This window comes from Channa argus, unplaced genomic scaffold (genome assembly GCF_033026475.1).
Source record: "Channa argus isolate prfri unplaced genomic scaffold, Channa argus male v1.0 Contig039, whole genome shotgun sequence".
Taxonomy (NCBI): domain Eukaryota; kingdom Metazoa; phylum Chordata; class Actinopteri; order Anabantiformes; family Channidae; genus Channa; species Channa argus.
Genome location: NW_027125258.1, coordinates 300,329 through 326,981, shown reverse-complemented (window position 1 = coordinate 326,981; position 26,653 = coordinate 300,329). Strand labels below are relative to the sequence as shown.

Sequence of the window (26,653 nt, the reverse complement as noted above, 5' to 3'; positions counted from 1 at the left end):
TCCCCAATGGGACTTCTGGTCTCCAATGGAGGCGTAAGTTCAAATCCCACTACTAACATTTCTTCCCTCTGCATGTTGGTAATGATTTAGACATGTTTGTATTTGACAACTTTAGCAACTCGTGATTGTCTTTTGTTGCACAAAGCAAAAGACATGGCGACACTATTGCATAATCCTTCTCTACCAGATACCAATGTGCTGCTGAGATGATGCTGCCGCAACATTCTTACGAGAATGCACCTCGTGCACTCCTGGTAGTAATTTCTGACAACTGACGCTCCACATCAACTCACGTCAAGTCAGGTGGCCATGATGTGCATGCAAACGGTTAGTTCAAAGCAATATATTCCAAGCGTAATACTTACTGTCCGAGGAAGATGCTGAAAACAAACGGCTAAATAGTTGCAGCTGATCTAAAAGTGATTGCTGAAACAGAGTGGGACTTTGCTCAAACACGCCTGGAAATATGTTGCTTTATTGAGGATCAAAAGGTCTTTTCAGGGGTTCAGTTTCTGCATACCCACACTATAACTGCAGAAAAACTTGATCTCTTGTCCAGCTGAAAATGAAAGTCACTTCCGGCAATTACACACAGTAAAGTACCCAAATTACACTCAGCTTTCTCAGGGGAGCCGATTTCACAAACTGAGGTATGGAAACTGAGTTTACCCGACTAGATACCAGTCGGAGAACGCCAATTTCATTGTCGTTTATAAACGTAACCATGTTTCCAATCAGGTTTCTCAAACTGTGCGTATATAAGTAACAAAAGGCTGCAAGCCCCATGATGGATGCTGAGGTTTTCGAAAGAGAAGCAATTCAGAAAACCCAGCTGCAACTGCAGCCAGACTTGGCTGCTTGTACAATCGTTTTGCCAAACAAAATTAATCATCTAACCAACAATCCAACTGAGACCCACTAAACTCACTTACAAGAGCTTCACTCACTTCATGTCACTGTCATAAGTTGTGCAAAGTCCCGAATGACGTCCTTTCAAGCTGAGACAAAGGTGAATATTGCAAGAAATGGAGACATTTCTCAAGAACACCTTGAGTATGTTGATTGAATTAGAGAATAATAAACTAATGAGTTAGTTCCACTATCCTAAAGAGTCAATCCCCACCAATGGCTGTCAGGATGGCCGAGCGGTCTAAGGCGCCAGACTTAAGCAAGGGCTCTTTCCCCAAAGGGACTTCTGGTCTCCAATGGAGGCGTGGGTTCAAATCCCACTCCTGACATTTCTTCCCTCTGCATGTTGGTCATGATTTAGACATGTTTGTATTTGACAAAATTAGCAACTCGTGATTGTCTTTTGTTGCAAAAGACATGGCGACACTATTGCATAATCCTTCTCTACCAGATAGCAATTTTCTGCTGAGATGATGCTGCCGCAACATTCTTACGAGAATGCACCTCGGGCACTCCTGGCAGTAATTTCTGACAACTGACCCTCCACATCAACTCACGTCAAATGAGGTGGCCATGATGTGCATGCAAACGGTTAGTTCAAAGCAATATATTCCAAGCGTAAGACTTACTGTCCGAAGAAGATGCTGAAAACAAACGGCTAAATAGTTGCAGTTGATCTAAAAGTGATTGCTGAAACAAAGTGCGACATTGCGCAAACACACCTGGAAATCAGGTTTCCAATGAGGTTTCTCAAACTGTCCGTATATACGTAACAAAAGGCTGCAAGCCCCACGATGGATGCTGAGGTTTTCGAAGGAGAAGCAATTCAGAAAACCCAGCTGCAACTGCTGCCAGACTTGGCTGCTTGTACAAACGTTTTGCCAAACAAAATTAATCATCTAACCAACACTCCAACTGAGACCCACTAAACTCACTTACAAGAGCTTTACTCTCTTCACGCACAACTGACGCTCCACATTAACTCACGTCAAGTGAGGTGGCCATGATGTGCACCCAAACGGTTAGTTCAAAGCAATATATTCCAAGCCTAAGACTTACTGTCTGGAGGAAGATGCAGAAAACAAACTGCTAAATAGTTGCAGTTGATCTAAAAGTCATTGCTGAAACAAAGTGGGACTTTGCTCAAACACGCCTGGAAATATGTTGCTTTATTGAGGATCAAAAGGTCTTTTCAGGGGTTCAGTTTCTGCAGACCCACTCTATAACTGCAGAAAAACTTGATCTCTTGTCCAGCTGAAAATGAAAGTCACTTCCGGCAATTACACACAGTAAAGTAGCCAAATTACAGTCAGCTTTCTCAGGGGAGCTGATTTCACAAACTGAGGTATGGAAACTGACTTTACCCGACTAGATACCAGTCGGAAAACGCCAATTTCGTTGTCGTTTATAAACGTAACCATGTTTCCAATCAGGTTTCTCAAACTGTGCTTATATAAGTAACAAAAGGCTGCAAGCCCCATGATGGATGCTGAGGTTTTCGAAAGAGAAGCAATTCAGAAAACCCAGCTGCAACTGCAGCCAGACTTGGCTGCTTGTGCAATCGTTTTGCCAAACAAAATTAATCATCTAACCAACACTCCAACTGAGACCCACTAAACTCACTTACAAGAGCTTCACTCACTTCATGTCACTGTCATAAGTTGTGCAAAGTCCCGACTGACGTCCTTTCAAGCTGAGACAAAGGTGAATATTGCAAGAAATGGAGACTTTTCTCAAGAACACCTTGAGTATGTTGATTGAATTAGAGAATAATAAACTAATGAGTTAGTTCCACTGTCCTAAAGAGTCAACTCCCACCAATGGCTGTCAGGATGGCCGAGTGGTCTAAGGCGCCAAACGTAAGCAAGGGCTCTTTCCCGAATGGGACTTCTGGTCTCCAATGGAGGCGTGGGTACAAATCCCACTCCTGACATTTCTTCCCTCTGCATGTTGGTCATGATTTAGACATGTTTGTATTTGACAACTTTAGCAACTCGTGATTGTCTTTTGATGCACAAAGCAAAAAACATGGCGACACTATTGCATAATCCTTCTCTACCAGATACCAATGTGCTGCTGAGATGATGCTGCCGCAACATTCTTACGAGAATGCACCTCGGGCACTCCTGGCAGTAATTTCTGACAACTGACGCTCCACATCAACTCACGTCAAGTGAGGTGGCCATGATGTGCATGCAAGCGGTTAGTTCAAAGCAATATATTCCAAGCGTAAGACTTACTGTCCGAAGAAGATGCTGAAAACAAATGGCTAAATAGTTGCAGTTGATCTAAAAGTGATTGCTGAAACAAAGTGGGACTTTGTGCAAACACAACTGGAAATCAGGTTTCCAATGAGGTTTCTCATACTGTCCGTATATACGTAACAAAAGGCTGCAAGCCCCACGATGGATGCTGAGGTTTTCGAAAGAGAAGCAATTCAGAAAACCCAGCTGCAACTGCATCCAGACTTGGCTGCTTGTACAAACGTTTTGCCAAACAAAATTAATCATCTACCCAACACTCCAACTGAGACCCACTAAACTCACTTACAAGAGCTTTACTCACTTCATGCACAACTGACGCTCCACTTTAACTCACGTCAAATGAGGTGGCCATGATGTTCACCCAAACGGGTAGTTCAAAGCAATATATTCCAAGCCTAAGACTTACTGTCTGGAGGAAGATGCAGAAAACAAACTGCTAAATAGTTGCAGTTGATCTAAAAGTGATTGCTGAAACAAAGTGGGACTTTGCGCAAACACACCTGGAAATCAGGTTTCCAATGAGGTTTCTCAAACTGTGCATATATATGTAACAAAAGGCGGCAAGCCCCACGATGGATGCTGAGGTTTTTGAAAGAGAAGCAATTCAGAAAACCCAGCTGCAACTGCAGCCAGACTTGGCTGCTTGTACAAACGTTTTGCCAAAAAAAATTAATCATCTAACCAACACTCCAACTGAGACCCACTAAACTAACTTACAAGAGCTTCACTCACTTCATGTCACTGTCATAAGTTGTGCAAAGTCCCGACTGACGTCCTTTCAAGCTGAGACAAAGGTGAATATTGCAAGAAATGGAGACTTTTCTCAAGAACACCTTGAGTATGTTGATTGAATTAGAGAATAATAAACTAATGAATTAGTTCCACTGTCCTAAAGAGTCAATTCCCACCAATGGCTGTCAAGATGGCCGAGCGGTCTAAGGCGCCAGACTTAAGAAAGGGCTCTTTCCCCAAAGGGACTTCTAGTCTCCAATGGAGGTGCGAGTTCAAATCCCACTCCTGACATGTCTTCCCTCTGCATGTTGGTCATGATATAGACATGTTTGTATTTGACAAAATTAGCAACTCGTGATTGTCATTTGTTGCAAAAGACATGGCGACACTATTGCATATTCCTTCTCTACCAGATACCAATGTGCTGCTGAGATGATGCTGCCGCAACATTCTTACGAGAATGCACCTCGGGCACTCCTGGCAGTAATTTCTGACAACTGATGCTCCACATCAACTCACGTCAAGTGAGGTGGCCATGATGTGCATGCAAACGGTTAGTTCAAAGCAATATATTCCAAGCGTAAGACTTACTGTCCGAAGAAGATGCTGAAAACAAACGGCTAAATAGTTGCAGTTGATCTAAAAGTGATTGCTGAAACAAAGTGGGACTTTGCGCAAACACACCTGGAAATCAGGTTTCCAATGAGGTTTCTCAAACTGTCCGTATATACGTAACAAAAGGCTGCAAGCCCCACGATGGATGCTGAGGTTTTTGAAAGAGAAGCAATTCAGAAAACCCAGCTGCAACTGCAGCCAGACTTGGCTGCTTGTACAAACGTTTTGCCAAACAAAATTAATCATCTAACCAACACTCCAACTGAGACCCACTAAACTCACTTACAAGAGCTTCACTCATTTCATGTCACTGTCATAAGTTGTGCAAAGTCCCGACTGACGTCCTTTGAAGCTGAGACAAAGGTGAATATTGCAAGAAATGGAGACTTTTCTCAAGAACACCTTGAGTATGTTGATTGAATTAGAGAATAATAAACTAATGAGTTAGTTCCACTGTCCTAAAGAGTCAATTCCCACCAATGGCTGTCAGGATGGCCGAGCGGTCTAAGGTGCCAGACTTAAGAAAGGGCTCTTTCCCCAAAGGGACTTCTGGTCTCCAATGGAGGCGTGGGTTCAAATCCCACTCCTGACATTTCTTCCCTCTGCATGTTGGTCATGATTTAGACATGTTTGTATTTGACAACTTTAGCAACTCGTGATTGTCTTTTGTTGCACAAAGCAAAAGACATGGTGCCACTATTGCATAATCCTTCTCTACCAGATACCAATGTGCTGCTGAGATGATGCTGCCGCAACATTCTTACGAGAATGCACCTCGGGCACTCCTGGTAGTAATTTCTGACAACTGACGCTCCACATCAACTCACGTCAAGTCAGGTGGCCATGATGTGCATGCAAACGGTTAGTTCAAATCAATATATTCCAAGCGTAATACTTACTGTCTGGAGGAAGATGCAGAAAACAAACTGCTAAATAGTTGCAGTTGATCTAAAAATGATTGCTGAAACAAAGTGGGACTTTGCGCAAACACACCTGGAAATCAGGTTTCCAATGAGGTTTCTCAAACTGTGCATATATACGTAACAAAAGGCTGCAAGCCCCACGATGGCTGCTGAGGTTTTTGAAAGAGAAGCAATTCAGAAAACCCAGCTGCAACTGCAGCCAGACTTGGCTGCTTGTACAAACGTTTTGCCAAACAAAATTAATCATCTAACCAACACTCCAACTGAGACCCACTAAACTCACTTACAAGAGCTTCACTCATTTCATGTCACTGTCATAAGTTGTGCAAAGTCCCGACTGACGTCCTTTGAAGCTGAGACAAAGGTGAATATTGCAAGAAATGGAGACTTTTCTCAAGAACACCTTGAGTATGTTGATTGAATTAGAGAATAATAAACTAATGAGTTAGTTCCAATGTCCTAAAGAGTCAATTCCCCCCAATGGCTGTCAGGATGGCCGAGCGGTCTAAGGCGCCAGACTTAAGAAAGGGCTCTTTCCCCAAAGGGACTTCTGGTCTCCAATGGAGGCGTGGGTTCAAATCCCACTCCTGACATTACTTCCCTCTGCATGTTGGTCATGATTTAGACAGTTGTATTTGACAACTTTAGCAACTCGTGATTGTCTTTTGATGCACAAAGCAAAAAACATGGCGACACTATTGCATAATCCTTCTCTACCAGATACCAATGTGCTGCTGAGATGATGCTGCCGCAACATTCTTACGAGAATGCACCTCGGGCACTCCTGGCAGTAATTTCTGACAACTGACGCTCCACATCAACTCACGTCAAGTGAGGTGGCCATGATGTGCATGCAAGCGGTTAGTTCAAAGCAATATATTCCAAGCGTAAGACTTACTGTCCGAAGAAGATGCTGAAAACAAATGGCTAAATAGTTGCAGTTGATCTAAAAGTGATTGCTGAAACAAAGTGGGACTTTGTGCAAACACAACTGGAAATCAGGTTTCCAATGAGGTTTCTCATACTGTCCGTATATACGTAACAAAAGGCTGCAAGCCCCACGATGGATGCTGAGGTTTTCGAAAGAGAAGCAATTCAGAAAACCCAGCTGCAACTGCATCCAGACTTGGCTGCTTGTACAAACGTTTTGCCAAACAAAATTAATCATCTACCCAACACTCCAACTGAGACCCACTAAACTCACTTACAAGAGCTTTACTCACTTCATGCACAACTGACGCTCCACTTTAACTCACGTCAAATGAGGTGGCCATGATGTTCACCCAAACGGGTAGTTCAAAGCAATATATTCCAAGCCTAAGACTTACTGTCTGGAGGAAGATGCAGAAAACAAACTGCTAAATAGTTGCAGTTGATCTAAAAGTGATTGCTGAAACAAAGTGGGACTTTGCGCAAACACACCTGGAAATCAGGTTTCCAATGAGGTTTCTCAAACTGTGCATATATATGTAACAAAAGGCGGCAAGCCCCACGATGGATGCTGAGGTTTTTGAAAGAGAAGCAATTCAGAAAACCCAGCTGCAACTGCAGCCAGACTTGGCTGCTTGTACAAACGTTTTGCCAAAAAAAATTAATCATCTAACCAACACTCCAACTGAGACCCACTAAACTAACTTACAAGAGCTTCACTCACTTCATGTCACTGTCATAAGTTGTGCAAAGTCCCGACTGACGTCCTTTCAAGCTGAGACAAAGGTGAATATTGCAAGAAATGGAGACTTTTCTCAAGAACACCTTGAGTATGTTGATTGAATTAGAGAATAATAAACTAATGAATTAGTTCCACTGTCCTAAAGAGTCAATTCCCACCAATGGCTGTCAAGATGGCCGAGCGGTCTAAGGCGCCAGACTTAAGAAAGGGCTCTTTCCCCAAAGGGACTTCTAGTCTCCAATGGAGGTGCGAGTTCAAATCCCACTCCTGACATGTCTTCCCTCTGCATGTTGGTCATGATATAGACATGTTTGTATTTGACAAAATTAGCAACTCGTGATTGTCATTTGTTGCAAAAGACATGGCGACACTATTGCATATTCCTTCTCTACCAGATACCAATGTGCTGCTGAGATGATGCTGCCGCAACATTCTTACGAGAATGCACCTCGGGCACTCCTGGCAGTAATTTCTGACAACTGATGCTCCACATCAACTCACGTCAAGTGAGGTGGCCATGATGTGCATGCAAACGGTTAGTTCAAAGCAATATATTCCAAGCGTAAGACTTACTGTCCGAAGAAGATGCTGAAAACAAACGGCTAAATAGTTGCAGTTGATCTAAAAGTGATTGCTGAAACAAAGTGGGACTTTGCGCAAACACACCTGGAAATCAGGTTTCCAATGAGGTTTCTCAAACTGTCCGTATATACGTAACAAAAGGCTGCAAGCCCCACGATGGATGCTGAGGTTTTTGAAAGAGAAGCAATTCAGAAAACCCAGCTGCAACTGCAGCCAGACTTGGCTGCTTGTACAAACGTTTTGCCAAACAAAATTAATCATCTAACCAACACTCCAACTGAGACCCACTAAACTCACTTACAAGAGCTTCACTCATTTCATGTCACTGTCATAAGTTGTGCAAAGTCCCGACTGACGTCCTTTGAAGCTGAGACAAAGGTGAATATTGCAAGAAATGGAGACTTTTCTCAAGAACACCTTGAGTATGTTGATTGAATTAGAGAATAATAAACTAATGAGTTAGTTCCACTGTCCTAAAGAGTCAATTCCCACCAATGGCTGTCAGGATGGCCGAGCGGTCTAAGGTGCCAGACTTAAGAAAGAGCTCTTTCCCCAAAGGGACTTCTGGTCTCCAATGGAGGCGTGGGTTCAAATCCCACTCCTGACATTTCTTCCCTCTGCATGTTGGTCATGATTTAGACATGTTTGTATTTGACAACTTTAGCAACTCGTGATTGTCTTTTGTTGCACAAAGCAAAAGACATGGTGCCACTATTGCATAATCCTTCTCTACCAGATACCAATGTGCTGCTGAGATGATGCTGCCGCAACATTCTTACGAGAATGCACCTCGGGCACTCCTGGTAGTAATTTCTGACAACTGACGCTCCACATCAACTCACGTCAAGTCAGGTGGCCATGATGTGCATGCAAACGGTTAGTTCAAAGCAATATATTCCAAGCGTAATACTTACTGTCTGGAGGAAGATGCAGAAAACAAACTGCTAAATAGTTGCAGTTGATCTAAAAATGATTGCTGAAACAAAGTGGGACTTTGCGCAAACACACCTGGAAATCAGGTTTCCAATGAGGTTTCTCAAACTGTGCATATATACGTAACAAAAGGCTGCAAGCCCCACGATGGCTGCTGAGGTTTTTGAAAGAGAAGCAATTCAGAAAACCCAGCTGCAACTGCAGCCAGACTTGGCTGCTTGTACAAACGTTTTGCCAAACAAAATTAATCATCTAACCAACACTCCAACTGAGACCCACTAAACTCACTTACAAGAGCTTCACTCAGTTCATGTCACTGTCATGAGTTGTGCAAAGTCCCGACTGACGTCCTTTCAAGCTGAGACAAAGGTGAGTATTGCAAGAAATGGAGACTTTTCTCAAGAACACCTTGAGTATGTTGATTGAATTAGAGAATAATAAACTAATGAGTTAGTTCCACTGTCCTAAATAGTCAATTCTCACCAATGGCTGTCAGGATGGCCGAGAGGTCTAATGCGCCAGACTTAAGAAAGGGATCTTTCCCCAAAGGGACTTCTGGTCTCCAATGGAGGCGTGGGTTCAAATCCCACTCCTGACATTTCTTCCCTCTGCATGTTGGTCATGATTTAGACATGTTTGTATTTGACAACTTTAGCAACTCGTGATTGTCTTTTGTTGCACAAAGCAAAAGACATGGTGACACTATTGCATAATCCTTCTCTACCAGATACCGATGTGCTGCTGAGATGATGCTGTCGCAGCATTCTTACGAGAATGCACCTCGGGCACTCCTGGCAGTAATTTCTGACAACTGACGCTCCACATCAACTCACGTCAAGTGAGGTGGCCATGATGTGCACCCAAATGGTTAGTTCAAAGCAATATATTCCAAGCCTAAGACTTACTGTCTGGAGGAAGATGCAGAAAACAAACTGCTAAATAGTTGCAGTTGATCTAAAAGTGATTGCTGAAACAAAGTGGGACTTTGTGCAAACACACCTGGAAATCAGGTTTCCAATGAGGTTTCTCAAACTGTCCGTATATACGTAACAAAAGGCTGCAAGCCCCACGATGGATGCTGAGGTTTTCGAAAGAGAAGCAATTCAGAAAACCCAGCTGCAACTGTAGCCAGACTTGGCTGCTTGTACAAACCTTTTGCCAAACAAAATTAATCATCTAAGCAACACTCCAACTTAGACCCACTAATCTCACTTACAAGAGCTTTACTCACTTCACGCACAACTGACGCTCCACTTTAACTCACGTCAAATGAGGTGGCCATTATGTGCACCCAAACGGTTAGTTCAAAGCAATATATTCCAAGCCTAAGACTTACTGTCTGGAGGAAGATGCAGAAAACAAACTGCTAAATAGTTGCAGTTGATCTAAAAGTGATTGCTGAAACAAAGTGGGACTTTGCGCAAACACACCTGGAAATCAGGTTTCCAATGAGGTTTCTCAAACTGTGCGTATATACGTAACAAAAGGCTGCAAGCCCCACGATGGATGCTGAGGTTTTTGAAAGAGAAGCAATTCAGAAAACCCAGCTGCAACTGCAGCCAGACTTGGCTGCTTGTACAAACGTTTTGCCAAACAAAATTAATCATCTAACCAACACTCCAACTGAGACCCACTAAACTCACTTACAAGAGCTTCACTCACTTCATGTCACTGTCATAAGTTGTGCAAAGTCCCGACTGACGTCCTTTCAAGCTGAGACAAAGGTGAATATTGCAAGAAATGGAGACTTTTCTCAAGAACACCTTGAGTATGTTGATTGAATTAGAGAATAATAAACTAATGAGTTAGTTCCACTGTCCTAAAGAGTCAATTCTCACCAATGGCTGTCAGGATGGCCGAGCGGTCTAAGGCGCCAGACTTAAGCAAGGGCTCTTTCCCCAATGGGACTTCTGGTCTCCAATGGAGGCGTAAGTTCAAATCCCACTCCTAACATTTCTTCCCTCTGCATGTTGGTAATGATTTAGACATGTTTGTATTTGACAACTTTAGCAACTCGTGATTGTCTTTTGTTGCACAAAGCAAAAGACATGGCGACACTATTGCATAATCCTTCTCTACCAGATACCAATGTGCTGCTGAGATGATGCTGCCGCAACATTCTTACGAGAATGCACCTCGTGCACTCCTGGTAGTAATTTCTGACAACTGACGCTCCACATCAACTCACGTCAAGTCAGGTGGCCATGATGTGCATGCAAACGGTTAGTTCAAAGCAATATATTCCAAGCGTAATACTTACTGTCCGAGGAAGATGCTGAAAACAAACGGCTAAATAGTTGCAGCTGATCTAAAAGTGATTGCTGAAACAGAGTGGGACTTTGCTCAAACACGCCTGGAAATATGTTGCTTTATTGAGGATCAAAAGGTCTTTTCAGGGGTTCAGTTTCTGCATACCCACACTATAACTGCAGAAAAACTTGATCTCTTGTCCAGCTGAAAATGAAAGTCACTTCCGGCAATTACACACAGTAAAGTACCCAAATTACACTCAGCTTTCTCAGGGGAGCCGATTTCACAAACTGAGGTATGGAAACTGAGTTTACCCGACTAGATACCAGTCGGAGAACGCCAATTTCGTTGTCGTTTATAAACGTAACCATGTTTCCAATCAGGTTTCTCAAACTGTGCGTATATAAGTAACAAAAGGCTGCAAGCCCCATGATGGATGCTGAGGTTTTCGAAAGAGAAGCAATTCAGAAAACCCAGCTGCAACTGCAGCCAGACTTGGCTGCTTGTACAATCGTTTTGCCAAACAAAATTAATCATCTAACCAACAATCCAACTGAGACCCACTAAACTCACTTACAAGAGCTTCACTCACTTCATGTCACTGTCATAAGTTGTGCAAAGTCCCAACTGACGTCCTTTCAAGCTGAGACAAAGGTGAATATTGCAAGAAATGGAGACTTTTCTCAAGAACACCTTGAGTATGTTGATTGAATTAGAGAATAATAAACTAATGAGTTAGTTCCACTGTCCTAAAGAGTCAATTCCCACCAATGGCTGTCAGGATGGCCAAGCGGTCTAAGGCGCCAGACTTAAGCAAGGGCTCTTTCAAGGGCTTCTGGTCTCCAATGGAGGCGTGGGTTCCAATCCCACTCCTGACATTTCTTCCCTCTGCATGTTTGTCATGAGTTAGACATGTTTGTATTTGACAACTTTAGCAACTCGTGATTGTCTTTTGATGCACAAAGCAAAAGACATGGCGACACTATTGCATAATCCTTCTCTACCAGATACCAATGTGCTGCTGAGATGATGCTGCCGCAACATTCTTACGAGAATGCACCTCGGGCACTCCTGGCAGTAATTTCTGACAACTGACGCTCCACATCAATTCACGTCAAGTGAGGTGGCCATGATGTGCATGCAGACGGTTAGATCAAAGCAATATATTCCAAGCGTAAGACTTACTGTCCGAAGAAGATGCTGAAAACAAACGGCTAAATAGTTGCAGTTGATCTAAAAGTGATTGCTGAAAAAAAGTGGGACTTTGTGCAAACACAACTGGAAATCAGGTTTCCAATGAGGTTTCTCAAACTGTCCGTATATACGTAACAAAAGGCTGCAAGCCCCACGATGGATGCTGAGGTTTTCGATAGAGAAGCAATTCAGAAAACCCAGCTGCAACTGCAGCCAGACTTGGCTGCTTGTACAAACGTTTTGCCAAACAAAATTAATCATCTACCCAACACTCCAACTGAGACCCACTAAACTCACTTACAAGAGCTTTACTCACTTCACGCACAACTGACGCTCCACTTTAACTCACGTCAAATGAGGTGGCCATGATGTGCACCCAAACGGGTAGTTCAAAGCAATATATTCCAAGCCTAAGACTTACTGTCTGGAGGAAGATGCAGAAAACAAACTGCTAAATAGTTGCAGTTGATCTAAAAGTGATTGCTGAAACAAAGTGGGACTTTGCGCAAACACACCTGGAAATCAGGTTTCCAATGAGGTTTCTCAAACTGTGCATATATATGTAACAAAAGGCGAGAAGCCCCACGATGGATGCTGAGGTTTTTGAAAGAGAAGCAATTCAGAAAACCCAGCTGCAACTGCAGCCAGACTTGGCTGCTTGTACAAACGTTTTGCCAAAAAAAATTAATCATCTAACCAACACTCCAACTGAGACCCACTAAACTAACTTACAAGAGCTTCACTCACTTCATGTCACTGTCAGAAGTTGTGCAAAGTCCCGACTGACGTCCTTTCAAGCTGAGACAAAGGTGAATATTGCAAGAAATGGAGACTTTTCTCAAGAACACCTTGAGTATGTTGATTGAATTAGAGAATAATAAACTAATGAGTTAGTTCCACTGTCCTAAAGAGTCAATTCCCACCAATGGCTGTCAGGATGGCCGAGCGGTCTAAGGTGCCAGACTTAAGAAAGAGCTCTTTCCCCAAAGGGACTTCTGGTCTCCAATGGAGGCGTGGGTTCAAATCCCACTCCTGACATTTCTTCCCTCTGCATGTTGGTCATGATTTAGACATGTTTGTATTTGACAACTTTAGCAACTCGTGATTGTCTTTTGTTGCACAAAGCAAAAGACATGGTGCCACTATTGCATAATCCTTCTCTACCAGATACCAATGTGCTGCTGAGATGATGCTGCCGCAACATTCTTACGAGAATGCACCTCGGGCACTCCTGGTAGTAATTTCTGACAACTGACGCTCCACATCAACTCACGTCAAGTCAGGTGGCCATGATGTGCATGCAAACGGTTAGTTCAAAGCAATATATTCCAAGCGTAATACTTACTGTCTGGAGGAAGATGCAGAAAACAAACTGCTAAATAGTTGCAGTTGATCTAAAAATGATTGCTGAAACAAAGTGGGACTTTGCGCAAACACACCTGGAAATCAGGTTTCCAATGAGGTTTCTCAAACTGTGCATATATACGTAACAAAAGGCTGCAAGCCCCACGATGGCTGCTGAGGTTTTTGAAAGAGAAGCAATTCAGAAAACCCAGCTGCAACTGCAGCCAGACTTGGCTGCTTGTACAAACGTTTTGCCAAACAAAATTAATCATCTAACCAACACTCCAACTGAGACCCACTAAACTCACTTACAAGAGCTTCACTCAGTTCATGTCACTGTCATGAGTTGTGCAAAGTCCCGACTGACGTCCTTTCAAGCTGAGACAAAGGTGAGTATTGCAAGAAATGGAGACTTTTCTCAAGAACACCTTGAGTATGTTGATTGAATTAGAGAATAATAAACTAATGAGTTAGTTCCACTGTCCTAAATAGTCAATTCTCACCAATGGCTGTCAGGATGGCCGAGAGGTCTAATGCGCCAGACTTAAGAAAGGGATCTTTCCCCAAAGGGACTTCTGGTCTCCAATGGAGGCGTGGGTTCAAATCCCACTCCTGACATTTCTTCCCTCTGCATGTTGGTCATGATTTAGACATGTTTGTATTTGACAACTTTAGCAACTCGTGATTGTCTTTTGTTGCACAAAGCAAAAGACATGGTGACACTATTGCATAATCCTTCTCTACCAGATACCGATGTGCTGCTGAGATGATGCTGTCGCAGCATTCTTACGAGAATGCACCTCGGGCACTCCTGGCAGTAATTTCTGACAACTGACGCTCCACATCAACTCACGTCAAGTGAGGTGGCCATGATGTGCACCCAAATGGTTAGTTCAAAGCAATATATTCCAAGCCTAAGACTTACTGTCTGGAGGAAGATGCAGAAAACAAACTGCTAAATAGTTGCAGTTGATCTAAAAGTGATTGCTGAAACAAAGTGGGACTTTGTGCAAACACACCTGGAAATCAGGTTTCCAATGAGGTTTCTCAAACTGTCCGTATATACGTAACAAAAGGCTGCAAGCCCCACGATGGATGCTGAGGTTTTCGAAAGAGAAGCAATTCAGAAAACCCAGCTGCAACTGTAGCCAGACTTGGCTGCTTGTACAAACCTTTTGCCAAACAAAATTAATCATCTAAGCAACACTCCAACTTAGACCCACTAATCTCACTTACAAGAGCTTTACTCACTTCACGCACAACTGACGCTCCACTTTAACTCACGTCAAATGAGGTGGCCATTATGTGCACCCAAACGGTTAGTTCAAAGCAATATATTCCAAGCCTAAGACTTACTGTCTGGAGGAAGATGCAGAAAACAAACTGCTAAATAGTTGCAGTTGATCTAAAAGTGATTGCTGAAACAAAGTGGGACTTTGCGCAAACACACCTGGAAATCAGGTTTCCAATGAGGTTTCTCAAACTGTGCGTATATACGTAACAAAAGGCTGCAAGCCCCACGATGGATGCTGAGGTTTTTGAAAGAGAAGCAATTCAGAAAACCCAGCTGCAACTGCAGCCAGACTTGGCTGCTTGTACAAACGTTTTGCCAAACAAAATTAATCATCTAACCAACACTCCAACTGAGACCCACTAAACTCACTTACAAGAGCTTCACTCACTTCATGTCACTGTCATAAGTTGTGCAAAGTCCCGACTGACGTCCTTTCAAGCTGAGACAAAGGTGAATATTGCAAGAAATGGAGACTTTTCTCAAGAACACCTTGAGTATGTTGATTGAATTAGAGAATAATAAACTAATGAGTTAGTTCCACTGTCCTAAAGAGTCAATTCTCACCAATGGCTGTCAGGATGGCCGAGCGGTCTAAGGCGCCAGACTTAAGCAAGGGCTCTTTCCCCAATGGGACTTCTGGTCTCCAATGGAGGCGTAAGTTCAAATCCCACTACTAACATTTCTTCCCTCTGCATGTTGGTAATGATTTAGACATGTTTGTATTTGACAACTTTAGCAACTCGTGATTGTCTTTTGTTGCACAAAGCAAAAGACATGGCGACACTATTGCATAATCCTTCTCTACCAGATACCAATGTGCTGCTGAGATGATGCTGCCGCAACATTCTTACGAGAATGCACCTCGTGCACTCCTGGTAGTAATTTCTGACAACTGACGCTCCACATCAACTCACGTCAAGTCAGGTGGCCATGATGTGCATGCAAACGGTTAGTTCAAAGCAATATATTCCAAGCGTAATACTTACTGTCCGAGGAAGATGCTGAAAACAAACGGCTAAATAGTTGCAGCTGATCTAAAAGTGATTGCTGAAACAGAGTGGGACTTTGCTCAAACACGCCTGGAAATATGTTGCTTTATTGAGGATCAAAAGGTCTTTTCAGGGGTTCAGTTTCTGCATACCCACACTATAACTGCAGAAAAACTTGATCTCTTGTCCAGCTGAAAATGAAAGTCACTTCCGGCAATTACACACAGTAAAGTACCCAAATTACACTCAGCTTTCTCAGGGGAGCCGATTTCACAAACTGAGGTATGGAAACTGAGTTTACCCGACTAGATACCAGTCGGAGAACGCCAATTTCATTGTCGTTTATAAACGTAACCATGTTTCCAATCAGGTTTCTCAAACTGTGCGTATATAAGTAACAAAAGGCTGCAAGCCCCATGATGGATGCTGAGGTTTTCGAAAGAGAAGCAATTCAGAAAACCCAGCTGCAACTGCAGCCAGACTTGGCTGCTTGTACAATCGTTTTGCCAAACAAAATTAATCATCTAACCAACAATCCAACTGAGACCCACTAAACTCACTTACAAGAGCTTCACTCACTTCATGTCACTGTCATAAGTTGTGCAAAGTCCCGAATGACGTCCTTTCAAGCTGAGACAAAGGTGAATATTGCAAGAAATGGAGACATTTCTCAAGAACACCTTGAGTATGTTGATTGAATTAGAGAATAATAAACTAATGAGTTAGTTCCACTATCCTAAAGAGTCAATCCCCACCAATGGCTGTCAGGATGGCCGAGCGGTCTAAGGCGCCAGACTTAAGCAAGGGCTCTTTCCCCAAAGGGACTTCTGGTCTCCAATGGAGGCGTGGGTTCAAATCCCACTCCTGACATTTCTTCCCTCTGCATGTTGGTCATGATTTAGACATGTTTGTATTTGACAAAATTAGCAACTCGTGATTGTCTTTTGTTGCAAAAGACATGGCGACACTATTGCATAATCCTTCTCTACCAGATAGCAATTTTCTGCTGAGATGATGCTGCCGCAACATTCTTACGAGAATGCACCTCGGGCACTCCTGGCAGTAATTTCTGACAACTGACCCTCCACATCAACTCACGTCAAATGAGGTGGCCATGATGTGCATGCAAACGGTTAGTTCAAAGCAATATATTCCAAGCGTAAGACTTACTGTCCGAAGAAGATGCTGAAAACAAACGGCTAAATAGTTGCAGTTGATCTAAAAGTGATTGCTGAAACAAAGTGCGACATTGCGCAAACACACCTGGAAATCAGGTTTCCAATGAGGTTTCTCAAACTGTCCGTATATACGTAACAAAAGGCTGCAAGCCCCACGATGGATGCTGAGGTTTTCGAAGGAGAAGCAATTCAGAAAACCCAGCTGCAACTGCTGCCAGACTTGGCTGCTTGTACAAACGTTTTGCCAAACAAAATTAATCATCTAACCAACACTCCAACTGAGACCCACTAAACTCACTTACAAGAGCTTTACTCTCTTCACGCACAACTGACGCTCCACATTAACTCACGTCAAGTGAGGTGGCCATGATGTGCACCCAAACGGTTAGTTCAAAGCAATATATTCCAAGCCTAAGACTTACTGTCTGGAGGAAGATGCAGAAAACAAACTGCTAAATAGTTGCAGTTGATCTAAAAGTCATTGCTGAAACAAAGTGGGACTTTGCTCAAACACGCCTGGAAATATGTTGCTTTATTGAGGATCAAAAGGTCTTTTCAGGGGTTCAGTTTCTGCAGACCCACTCTATAACTGCAGAAAAACTTGATCTCTTGTCCAGCTGAAAATGAAAGTCACTTCCGGCAATTACACACAGTAAAGTAGCCAAATTACAGTCAGCTTTCTCAGGGGAGCTGATTTCACAAACTGAGGTATGGAAACTGACTTTACCCGACTAGATACCAGTCGGAAAACGCCAATTTCGTTGTCGTTTATAAACGTAACCATGTTTCCAATCAGGTTTCTCAAACTGTGCTTATATAAGTAACAAAAGGCTGCAAGCCCCATGATGGATGCTGAGGTTTTCGAAAGAGAAGCAATTCAGAAAACCCAGCTGCAACTGCAGCCAGACTTGGCTGCTTGTGCAATCGTTTTGCCAAACAAAATTAATCATCTAACCAACACTCCAACTGAGACCCACTAAACTCACTTACAAGAGCTTCACTCACTTCATGTCACTGTCATAAGTTGTGCAAAGTCCCGACTGACGTCCTTTCAAGCTGAGACAAAGGTGAATATTGCAAGAAATGGAGACTTTTCTCAAGAACACCTTGAGTATGTTGATTGAATTAGAGAATAATAAACTAATGAGTTAGTTCCACTGTCCTAAAGAGTCAACTCCCACCAATGGCTGTCAGGATGGCCGAGTGGTCTAAGGCGCCAAACGTAAGCAAGGGCTCTTTCCCGAATGGGACTTCTGGTCTCCAATGGAGGCGTGGGTACAAATCCCACTCCTGACATTTCTTCCCTCTGCATGTTGGTCATGATTTAGACATGTTTGTATTTGACAACTTTAGCAACTCGTGATTGTCTTTTGATGCACAAAGCAAAAAACATGGCGACACTATTGCATAATCCTTCTCTACCAGATACCAATGTGCTGCTGAGATGATGCTGCCGCAACATTCTTACGAGAATGCACCTCGGGCACTCCTGGCAGTAATTTCTGACAACTGACGCTCCACATCAACTCACGTCAAGTGAGGTGGCCATGATGTGCATGCAAGCGGTTAGTTCAAAGCAATATATTCCAAGCGTAAGACTTACTGTCCGAAGAAGATGCTGAAAACAAATGGCTAAATAGTTGCAGTTGATCTAAAAGTGATTGCTGAAACAAAGTGGGACTTTGTGCAAACACAACTGGAAATCAGGTTTCCAATGAGGTTTCTCATACTGTCCGTATATACGTAACAAAAGGCTGCAAGCCCCACGATGGATGCTGAGGTTTTCGAAAGAGAAGCAATTCAGAAAACCCAGCTGCAACTGCATCCAGACTTGGCTGCTTGTACAAACGTTTTGCCAAACAAAATTAATCATCTACCCAACACTCCAACTGAGACCCACTAAACTCACTTACAAGAGCTTTACTCACTTCATGCACAACTGACGCTCCACTTTAACTCACGTCAAATGAGGTGGCCATGATGTTCACCCAAACGGGTAGTTCAAAGCAATATATTCCAAGCCTAAGACTTACTGTCTGGAGGAAGATGCAGAAAACAAACTGCTAAATAGTTGCAGTTGATCTAAAAGTGATTGCTGAAACAAAGTGGGACTTTGCGCAAACACACCTGGAAATCAGGTTTCCAATGAGGTTTCTCAAACTGTGCATATATATGTAACAAAAGGCGGCAAGCCCCACGATGGATGCTGAGGTTTTTGAAAGAGAAGCAATTCAGAAAACCCAGCTGCAACTGCAGCCAGACTTGGCTGCTTGTACAAACGTTTTGCCAAAAAAAATTAATCATCTAACCAACACTCCAACTGAGACCCACTAAACTAACTTACAAGAGCTTCACTCACTTCATGTCACTGTCATAAGTTGTGCAAAGTCCCGACTGACGTCCTTTCAAGCTGAGACAAAGGTGAATATTGCAAGAAATGGAGACTTTTCTCAAGAACACCTTGAGTATGTTGATTGAATTAGAGAATAATAAACTAATGAATTAGTTCCACTGTCCTAAAGAGTCAATTCCCACCAATGGCTGTCAAGATGGCCGAGCGGTCTAAGGCGCCAGACTTAAGAAAGGGCTCTTTCCCCAAAGGGACTTCTAGTCTCCAATGGAGGTGCGAGTTCAAATCCCACTCCTGACATGTCTTCCCTCTGCATGTTGGTCATGATATAGACATGTTTGTATTTGACAAAATTAGCAACTCGTGATTGTCATTTGTTGCAAAAGACATGGCGACACTATTGCATATTCCTTCTCTACCAGATACCAATGTGCTGCTGAGATGATGCTGCCGCAACATTCTTACGAGAATGCACCTCGGGCACTCCTGGCAGTAATTTCTGACAACTGATGCTCCACATCAACTCACGTCAAGTGAGGTGGCCATGATGTGCATGCAAACGGTTAGTTCAAAGCAATATATTCCAAGCGTAAGACTTACTGTCCGAAGAAGATGCTGAAAACAAACGGCTAAATAGTTGCAGTTGATCTAAAAGTGATTGCTGAAACAAAGTGGGACTTTGCGCAAACACACCTGGAAATCAGGTTTCCAATGAGGTTTCTCAAACTGTCCGTATATACGTAACAAAAGGCTGCAAGCCCCACGATGGATGCTGAGGTTTTTGAAAGAGAAGCAATTCAGAAAACCCAGCTGCAACTGCAGCCAGACTTGGCTGCTTGTACAAACGTTTTGCCAAACAAAATTAATCATCTAACCAACACTCCAACTGAGACCCACTAAACTCACTTACAAGAGCTTCACTCATTTCATGTCACTGTCATAAGTTGTGCAAAGTCCCGACTGACGTCCTTTGAAGCTGAGACAAAGGTGAATATTGCAAGAAATGGAGACTTTTCTCAAGAACACCTTGAGTATGTTGATTGAATTAGAGAATAATAAACTAATGAGTTAGTTCCACTGTCCTAAAGAGTCAATTCCCACCAATGGCTGTCAGGATGGCCGAGCGGTCTAAGGTGCCAGACTTAAGAAAGGGCTCTTTCCCCAAAGGGACTTCTGGTCTCCAATGGAGGCGTGGGTTCAAATCCCACTCCTGACATTTCTTCCCTCTGCATGTTGGTCATGATTTGGACATGTTTGTATTTGACAACTTTAGCAACTCGTGATTGTCTTTTGTTGCACAAAGCAAAAGACATGGTGCCACTATTGCATAATCCTTCTCTACCAGATACCAATGTGCTGCTGAGATGATGCTGCCGCAACATTCTTACGAGAATGCACCTCGGGCACTCCTGGTAGTAATTTCTGACAACTGACGCTCCACATCAACTCACGTCAAGTCAGGTGGCCATGATGTGCATGCAAACGGTTAGTTCAAATCAATATATTCCAAGCGTAATACTTACTGTCTGGAGGAAGATGCAGAAAACAAACTGCTAAATAGTTGCAGTTGATCTAAAAATGATTGCTGAAACAAAGTGGGACTTTGCGCAAACACACCTGGAAATCAGGTTTCCAATGAGGTTTCTCAAACTGTGCATATATACGTAACAAAAGGCTGCAAGCCCCACGATGGCTGCTGAGGTTTTTGAAAGAGAAGCAATTCAGAAAACCCAGCTGCAACTGCAGCCAGACTTGGCTGCTTGTACAAACGTTTTGCCAAACAAAATTAATCATCTAACCAACACTCCAACTGAGACCCACTAAACTCACTTACAAGAGCTTCACTCATTTCATGTCACTGTCATAAGTTGTGCAAAGTCCCGACTGACGTCCTTTGAAGCTGAGACAAAGGTGAATATTGCAAGAAATGGAGACTTTTCTCAAGAACACCTTGAGTATGTTGATTGAATTAGAGAATAATAAACTAATGAGTTAGTTCCAATGTCCTAAAGAGTCAATTCCCCCCAATGGCTGTCAGGATGGCCGAGCGGTCTAAGGCGCCAGACTTAAGAAAGGGCTCTTTCCCCAAAGGGACTTCTGGTCTCCAATGGAGGCGTGGGTTCAAATCCCACTCCTGACATTACTTCCCTCTGCATGTTGGTCATGATTTAGACAGTTGTATTTGACAACTTTAGCAACTCGTGATTGTCTTTTGATGCACAAAGCAAAAAACATGGCGACACTATTGCATAATCCTTCTCTACCAGATACCAATGTGCTGCTGAGATGATGCTGCCGCAACATTCTTACGAGAATGCACCTCGGGCACTCCTGGCAGTAATTTCTGACAACTGACGCTCCACATCAACTCACGTCAAGTGAGGTGGCCATGATGTGCATGCAAGCGGTTAGTTCAAAGCAATATATTCCAAGCGTAAGACTTACTGTCCGAAGAAGATGCTGAAAACAAATGGCTAAATAGTTGCAGTTGATCTAAAAGTGATTGCTGAAACAAAGTGGGACTTTGTGCAAACACAACTGGAAATCAGGTTTCCAATGAGGTTTCTCATACTGTCCGTATATACGTAACAAAAGGCTGCAAGCCCCACGATGGATGCTGAGGTTTTCGAAAGAGAAGCAATTCAGAAAACCCAGCTGCAACTGCATCCAGACTTGGCTGCTTGTACAAACGTTTTGCCAAACAAAATTAATCATCTACCCAACACTCCAACTGAGACCCACTAAACTCACTTACAAGAGCTTTACTCACTTCATGCACAACTGACGCTCCACTTTAACTCACGTCAAATGAGGTGGCCATGATGTTCACCCAAACGGGTAGTTCAAAGCAATATATTCCAAGCCTAAGACTTACTGTCTGGAGGAAGATGCAGAAAACAAACTGCTAAATAGTTGCAGTTGATCTAAAAGTGATTGCTGAAACAAAGTGGGACTTTGCGCAAACACACCTGGAAATCAGGTTTCCAATGAGGTTTCTCAAACTGTGCATATATATGTAACAAAAGGCGGCAAGCCCCACGATGGATGCTGAGGTTTTTGAAAGAGAAGCAATTCAGAAAACCCAGCTGCAACTGCAGCCAGACTTGGCTGCTTGTACAAACGTTTTGCCAAAAAAAATTAATCATCTAACCAACACTCCAACTGAGACCCACTAAACTAACTTACAAGAGCTTCACTCACTTCATGTCACTGTCATAAGTTGTGCAAAGTCCCGACTGACGTCCTTTCAAGCTGAGACAAAGGTGAATATTGCAAGAAATGGAGACTTTTCTCAAGAACACCTTGAGTATGTTGATTGAATTAGAGAATAATAAACTAATGAATTAGTTCCACTGTCCTAAAGAGTCAATTCCCACCAATGGCTGTCAAGATGGCCGAGCGGTCTAAGGCGCCAGACTTAAGAAAGGGCTCTTTCCCCAAAGGGACTTCTAGTCTCCAATGGAGGTGCGAGTTCAAATCCCACTCCTGACATGTCTTCCCTCTGCATGTTGGTCATGATATAGACATGTTTGTATTTGACAAAATTAGCAACTCGTGATTGTCATTTGTTGCAAAAGACATGGCGACACTATTGCATATTCCTTCTCTACCAGATACCAATGTGCTGCTGAGATGATGCTGCCGCAACATTCTTACGAGAATGCACCTCGGGCACTCCTGGCAGTAATTTCTGACAACTGATGCTCCACATCAACTCACGTCAAGTGAGGTGGCCATGATGTGCATGCAAACGGTTAGTTCAAAGCAATATATTCCAAGCGTAAGACTTACTGTCCGAAGAAGATGCTGAAAACAAACGGCTAAATAGTTGCAGTTGATCTAAAAGTGATTGCTGAAACAAAGTGGGACTTTGCGCAAACACACCTGGAAATCAGGTTTCCAATGAGGTTTCTCAAACTGTCCGTATATACGTAACAAAAGGCTGCAAGCCCCACGATGGATGCTGAGGTTTTTGAAAGAGAAGCAATTCAGAAAACCCAGCTGCAACTGCAGCCAGACTTGGCTGCTTGTACAAACGTTTTGCCAAACAAAATTAATCATCTAACCAACACTCCAACTGAGACCCACTAAACTCACTTACAAGAGCTTCACTCATTTCATGTCACTGTCATAAGTTGTGCAAAGTCCCGACTGACGTCCTTTGAAGCTGAGACAAAGGTGAATATTGCAAGAAATGGAGACTTTTCTCAAGAACACCTTGAGTATGTTGATTGAATTAGAGAATAATAAACTAATGAGTTAGTTCCACTGTCCTAAAGAGTCAATTCCCACCAATGGCTGTCAGGATGGCCGAGCGGTCTAAGGTGCCAGACTTAAGAAAGGGCTCTTTCCCCAAAGGGACTTCTGGTCTCCAATGGAGGCGTGGGTTCAAATCCCACTCCTGACATTTCTTCCCTCTGCATGTTGGTCATGATTTAGACATGTTTGTATTTGACAACTTTAGCAACTCGTGATTGTCTTTTGTTGCACAAAGCAAAAGACATGGTGCCACTATTGCATAATCCTTCTCTACCAGATACCAATGTGCTGCTGAGATGATGCTGCCGCAACATTCTTACGAGAATGCACCTCGGGCACTCCTGGTAGTAATTTCTGACAACTGACGCTCCACATCAACTCACGTCAAGTCAGGTGGCCATGATGTGCATGCAAACGGTTAGTTCAAATCAATATATTCCAAGCGTAATACTTACTGTCTGGAGGAAGATGCAGAAAACAAACTGCTAAATAGTTGCAGTTGATCTAAAAATGATTGCTGAAACAAAGTGGGACTTTGCGCAAACACACCTGGAAATCAGGTTTCCAATGAGGTTTCTCAAACTGTGCATATATACGTAACAAAAGGCTGCAAGCCCCACGATGGCTGCTGAGGTTTTTGAAAGAGAAGCAATTCAGAAAACCCAGCTGCAACTGCAGCCAGACTTGGCTGCTTGTACAAACGTTTTGCCAAACAAAATTAATCATCTAACCAACACTCCAACTGAGACCCACTAAACTCACTTACAAGAGCTTCACTCATTTCATGTCACTGTCATAAGTTGTGCAAAGTCCCGACTGACGTCCTTTGAAGCTGAGACAAAGGTGAATATTGCAAGAAATGGAGACTTTTCTCAAGAACACCTTGAGTATGTTGATTGAATTAGAGAATAATAAACTAATGAGTTAGTTCCAATGTCCTAAAGAGTCAATTCCCCCCAATGGCTGTCAGGATGGCCGAGCGGTCTAAGGCGCCAGACTTAAGAAAGGGCTCTTTCCCCAAAGGGACTTCTGGTCTCCAATGGAGGCGTGGGTTCAAATCCCACTCCTGACATTACTTCCCTCTGCATGTTGGTCATGATTTAGACAGTTGTATTTGACAACTTTAGCACCTCGTGATTGTCTTTTGTTGCACGAAACAAAAGACATGGCGACACTATTGCATAATCCTTCTCTACCAGATACCAATGTGCTGCTGAGATGATGCTGCCGCAACATTCCTACGAGAATGCACCTCGGGCACTCCTGGCAGTAATTTCTGACAACTGATGCTCCACATCAACTCACGTCAAGTGAGGTGGCCATGATGTGCATGCAAACGGTTAGTTCAAAGCAATATATTCCAAGCGTAAGACTTACTGTCCGAAGAAGATGCTGAAAACAAACGGCTAAATAGTTGCAGTTGATCTAAAAGTGATTGCTGAAACAAAGTGGGACTTTGCGCAAACACACCTGGAAATCAGGTTTCCAATGAGGTTTCTCAAACTGTCCGTATATACGTAACAAAAGGCTGCAAGCCCCACGATGGATGCTGAGGTTTTCGAAAGAGAAGCAATTCAGAAAACCCAGCTGCAACTGCAGCCAGACTTGGCTGCTTGTACAAACGTTTTGCCAAACAAAATTAATCATCTACCCAACACTCCAACTGAGACCCACTAAACTCACTTACAAGAGCTTTACTCACTTCACGCACACCTGACGCTCCACTTTAACTCACGTCAAATGAGGTGGCCATGATGTGCACCCAAACGGGTAGTTCAAAGCAATATATTCCAAGCCTAAGACTTACTGTCTGGAGGAAGATGCAGAAAACAAACTGCTAAATAGTTGCAGTTGATCTAAAAGTGATTGCTGAAACAAAGTGGGACTTTGCGCAAACACACCTGGAAATCAGGTTTCCAATGAGGTTTCTCAAACTGTGCATATATATGTAACAAAAGGCGGCAAGCCCCACGATGGATGCTGAGGTTTTTGAAAGAGAAGCAATTCAGAAAACCCAGCTGCAACTGCAGCCAGACTTGGCTGCTTGTACAAACGTTTTGCCAAAAAAAATTAATCATCTAACCAACACTCCAACTGAGACCCACTAAACTAACTTACAAGAGCTTCACTCACTTCATGTCACTGTCAGAAGTTGTGCAAAGTCCCGACTGACGTCCTTTCAAGCTGAGACAAAGGTGAATATTGCAAGAAATGGAGACTTTTCTCAAGAACACCTTGAGTATGTTGATTGAATTAGAGAATAATAAACTAATGAATTAGTTCCACTGTCCTAAAGAGTCAAGTCCCACCAATGGCTGTCAGGATGGCCGAGCGGTGTAAGGCGCCAGACTTAAGAAAGGGCTCTTTCCCTAAAGGGACTTCTAGTCTCCAATGGAGGTGCGAGTTCAAATCCCACTCCTGACATGTCTTCTCTCTGCATGTTGGTCATGATATAGACATGTTTGTATTTGACAAAATTAGCAACTCGTGATTGTCTTTTGTTGCAAAAGACATGGCGACACTATTGCATAATCCTTCTCTACCAGATACCAATATGATGCTGCCGCAACATTCTTACAAGAATGCACCTCGGGCACTCCTGGCAGTAATTTCTGACAACTGATGCTCCACATCAACTCCCGTCAAGTGAGGTGGCCATGATGTGCATGCAAACGGTTAGTTCAAAGCAATATATTCCAAGCGTAAGACTTACTGTCCGAAGAAGATGCTGAAAACAAACGGCTAAATAGTTGCAGTTGATCTAAAAGTGATTGCTGAAACAAAGTGGGACTTTGCGCAAACACACCTGGAAATCAGGTTTCCAATGAGGTTTCTCAAACTGTCTGTATATACGTAACAAAAGGCTGCAAGCCCCACGATGGATGCTGAGGTTTTCGAAAGAGAAGCAATTCAGAAAACCCAGCTGCAACTGCAGCCAGACTTGGCTGCTTGTACAAACGTTTTGCCAAACAAAATAAATCATCTAACCAACAATCCAACTGAGACCCACTAAACTCACTTACAAGAGCTTCACTCATTTCATGTCACTGTCATAAGTTGTGCAAAGTCCCGACTGACGTCCTTTGAAGCTGAGACAAAGGTGAATATTGCAAGAAATGGAGACTTTTCTCAAGAACACCTTGAGTATGTTGATTGAATTAGAG

At 43.0% G+C, this 26,653-nt stretch overlaps 13 non-coding genes across 13 annotated transcripts; all 13 read left to right on the top strand.

Annotated features, from left to right (window-relative positions):
* Positions 1 to 1,131: 1,131 nt before the first annotated feature.
* On the top strand, positions 1,132 to 1,238 carry trnal-uaa (transfer RNA leucine (anticodon UAA)). Its single transcript has 2 exons — positions 1,132 to 1,169; positions 1,194 to 1,238. It is a non-coding gene; the product is annotated as a tRNA-Leu (tRNA).
* Positions 1,239 to 5,005: 3,767 nt separating this feature from the next.
* On the top strand, positions 5,006 to 5,112 carry trnal-uaa (transfer RNA leucine (anticodon UAA)). The gene is made up of 2 exons: positions 5,006 to 5,043; positions 5,068 to 5,112. It is a non-coding gene; the product is annotated as a tRNA-Leu (tRNA).
* Positions 5,113 to 5,929: 817 nt separating this feature from the next.
* trnal-uaa (transfer RNA leucine (anticodon UAA)) lies at positions 5,930 to 6,036 on the top strand. The gene is made up of 2 exons: positions 5,930 to 5,967; positions 5,992 to 6,036. It is a non-coding gene; the product is annotated as a tRNA-Leu (tRNA).
* Positions 6,037 to 8,197: 2,161 nt separating this feature from the next.
* On the top strand, positions 8,198 to 8,304 carry trnal-uaa (transfer RNA leucine (anticodon UAA)). The gene is made up of 2 exons: positions 8,198 to 8,235; positions 8,260 to 8,304. It is a non-coding gene; the product is annotated as a tRNA-Leu (tRNA).
* An 817-nt stretch (positions 8,305 to 9,121) lies between these two features.
* Positions 9,122 to 9,228, top strand: trnal-uaa (transfer RNA leucine (anticodon UAA)). Its single transcript has 2 exons — positions 9,122 to 9,159; positions 9,184 to 9,228. It is a non-coding gene; the product is annotated as a tRNA-Leu (tRNA).
* A 2,428-nt stretch (positions 9,229 to 11,656) lies between these two features.
* Positions 11,657 to 11,758, top strand: trnal-uaa (transfer RNA leucine (anticodon UAA)). The gene is given in 2 exon segments: positions 11,657 to 11,694; positions 11,714 to 11,758. It is a non-coding gene; the product is annotated as a tRNA-Leu (tRNA).
* A 1,247-nt stretch (positions 11,759 to 13,005) lies between these two features.
* Positions 13,006 to 13,112, top strand: trnal-uaa (transfer RNA leucine (anticodon UAA)). Its single transcript has 2 exons — positions 13,006 to 13,043; positions 13,068 to 13,112. It is a non-coding gene; the product is annotated as a tRNA-Leu (tRNA).
* Positions 13,113 to 13,929: 817 nt separating this feature from the next.
* On the top strand, positions 13,930 to 14,036 carry trnal-uaa (transfer RNA leucine (anticodon UAA)). Its single transcript has 2 exons — positions 13,930 to 13,967; positions 13,992 to 14,036. It is a non-coding gene; the product is annotated as a tRNA-Leu (tRNA).
* Positions 14,037 to 16,464: 2,428 nt separating this feature from the next.
* trnal-uaa (transfer RNA leucine (anticodon UAA)) lies at positions 16,465 to 16,571 on the top strand. Its single transcript has 2 exons — positions 16,465 to 16,502; positions 16,527 to 16,571. It is a non-coding gene; the product is annotated as a tRNA-Leu (tRNA).
* Positions 16,572 to 20,338: 3,767 nt separating this feature from the next.
* Positions 20,339 to 20,445, top strand: trnal-uaa (transfer RNA leucine (anticodon UAA)). Its single transcript has 2 exons — positions 20,339 to 20,376; positions 20,401 to 20,445. It is a non-coding gene; the product is annotated as a tRNA-Leu (tRNA).
* An 817-nt stretch (positions 20,446 to 21,262) lies between these two features.
* Positions 21,263 to 21,369, top strand: trnal-uaa (transfer RNA leucine (anticodon UAA)). Its single transcript has 2 exons — positions 21,263 to 21,300; positions 21,325 to 21,369. It is a non-coding gene; the product is annotated as a tRNA-Leu (tRNA).
* Positions 21,370 to 23,530: 2,161 nt separating this feature from the next.
* trnal-uaa (transfer RNA leucine (anticodon UAA)) lies at positions 23,531 to 23,637 on the top strand. The gene is made up of 2 exons: positions 23,531 to 23,568; positions 23,593 to 23,637. It is a non-coding gene; the product is annotated as a tRNA-Leu (tRNA).
* An 817-nt stretch (positions 23,638 to 24,454) lies between these two features.
* On the top strand, positions 24,455 to 24,561 carry trnal-uaa (transfer RNA leucine (anticodon UAA)). Its single transcript has 2 exons — positions 24,455 to 24,492; positions 24,517 to 24,561. It is a non-coding gene; the product is annotated as a tRNA-Leu (tRNA).
* The last annotated feature ends 2,092 nt before the right edge of the window (positions 24,562 to 26,653 follow it).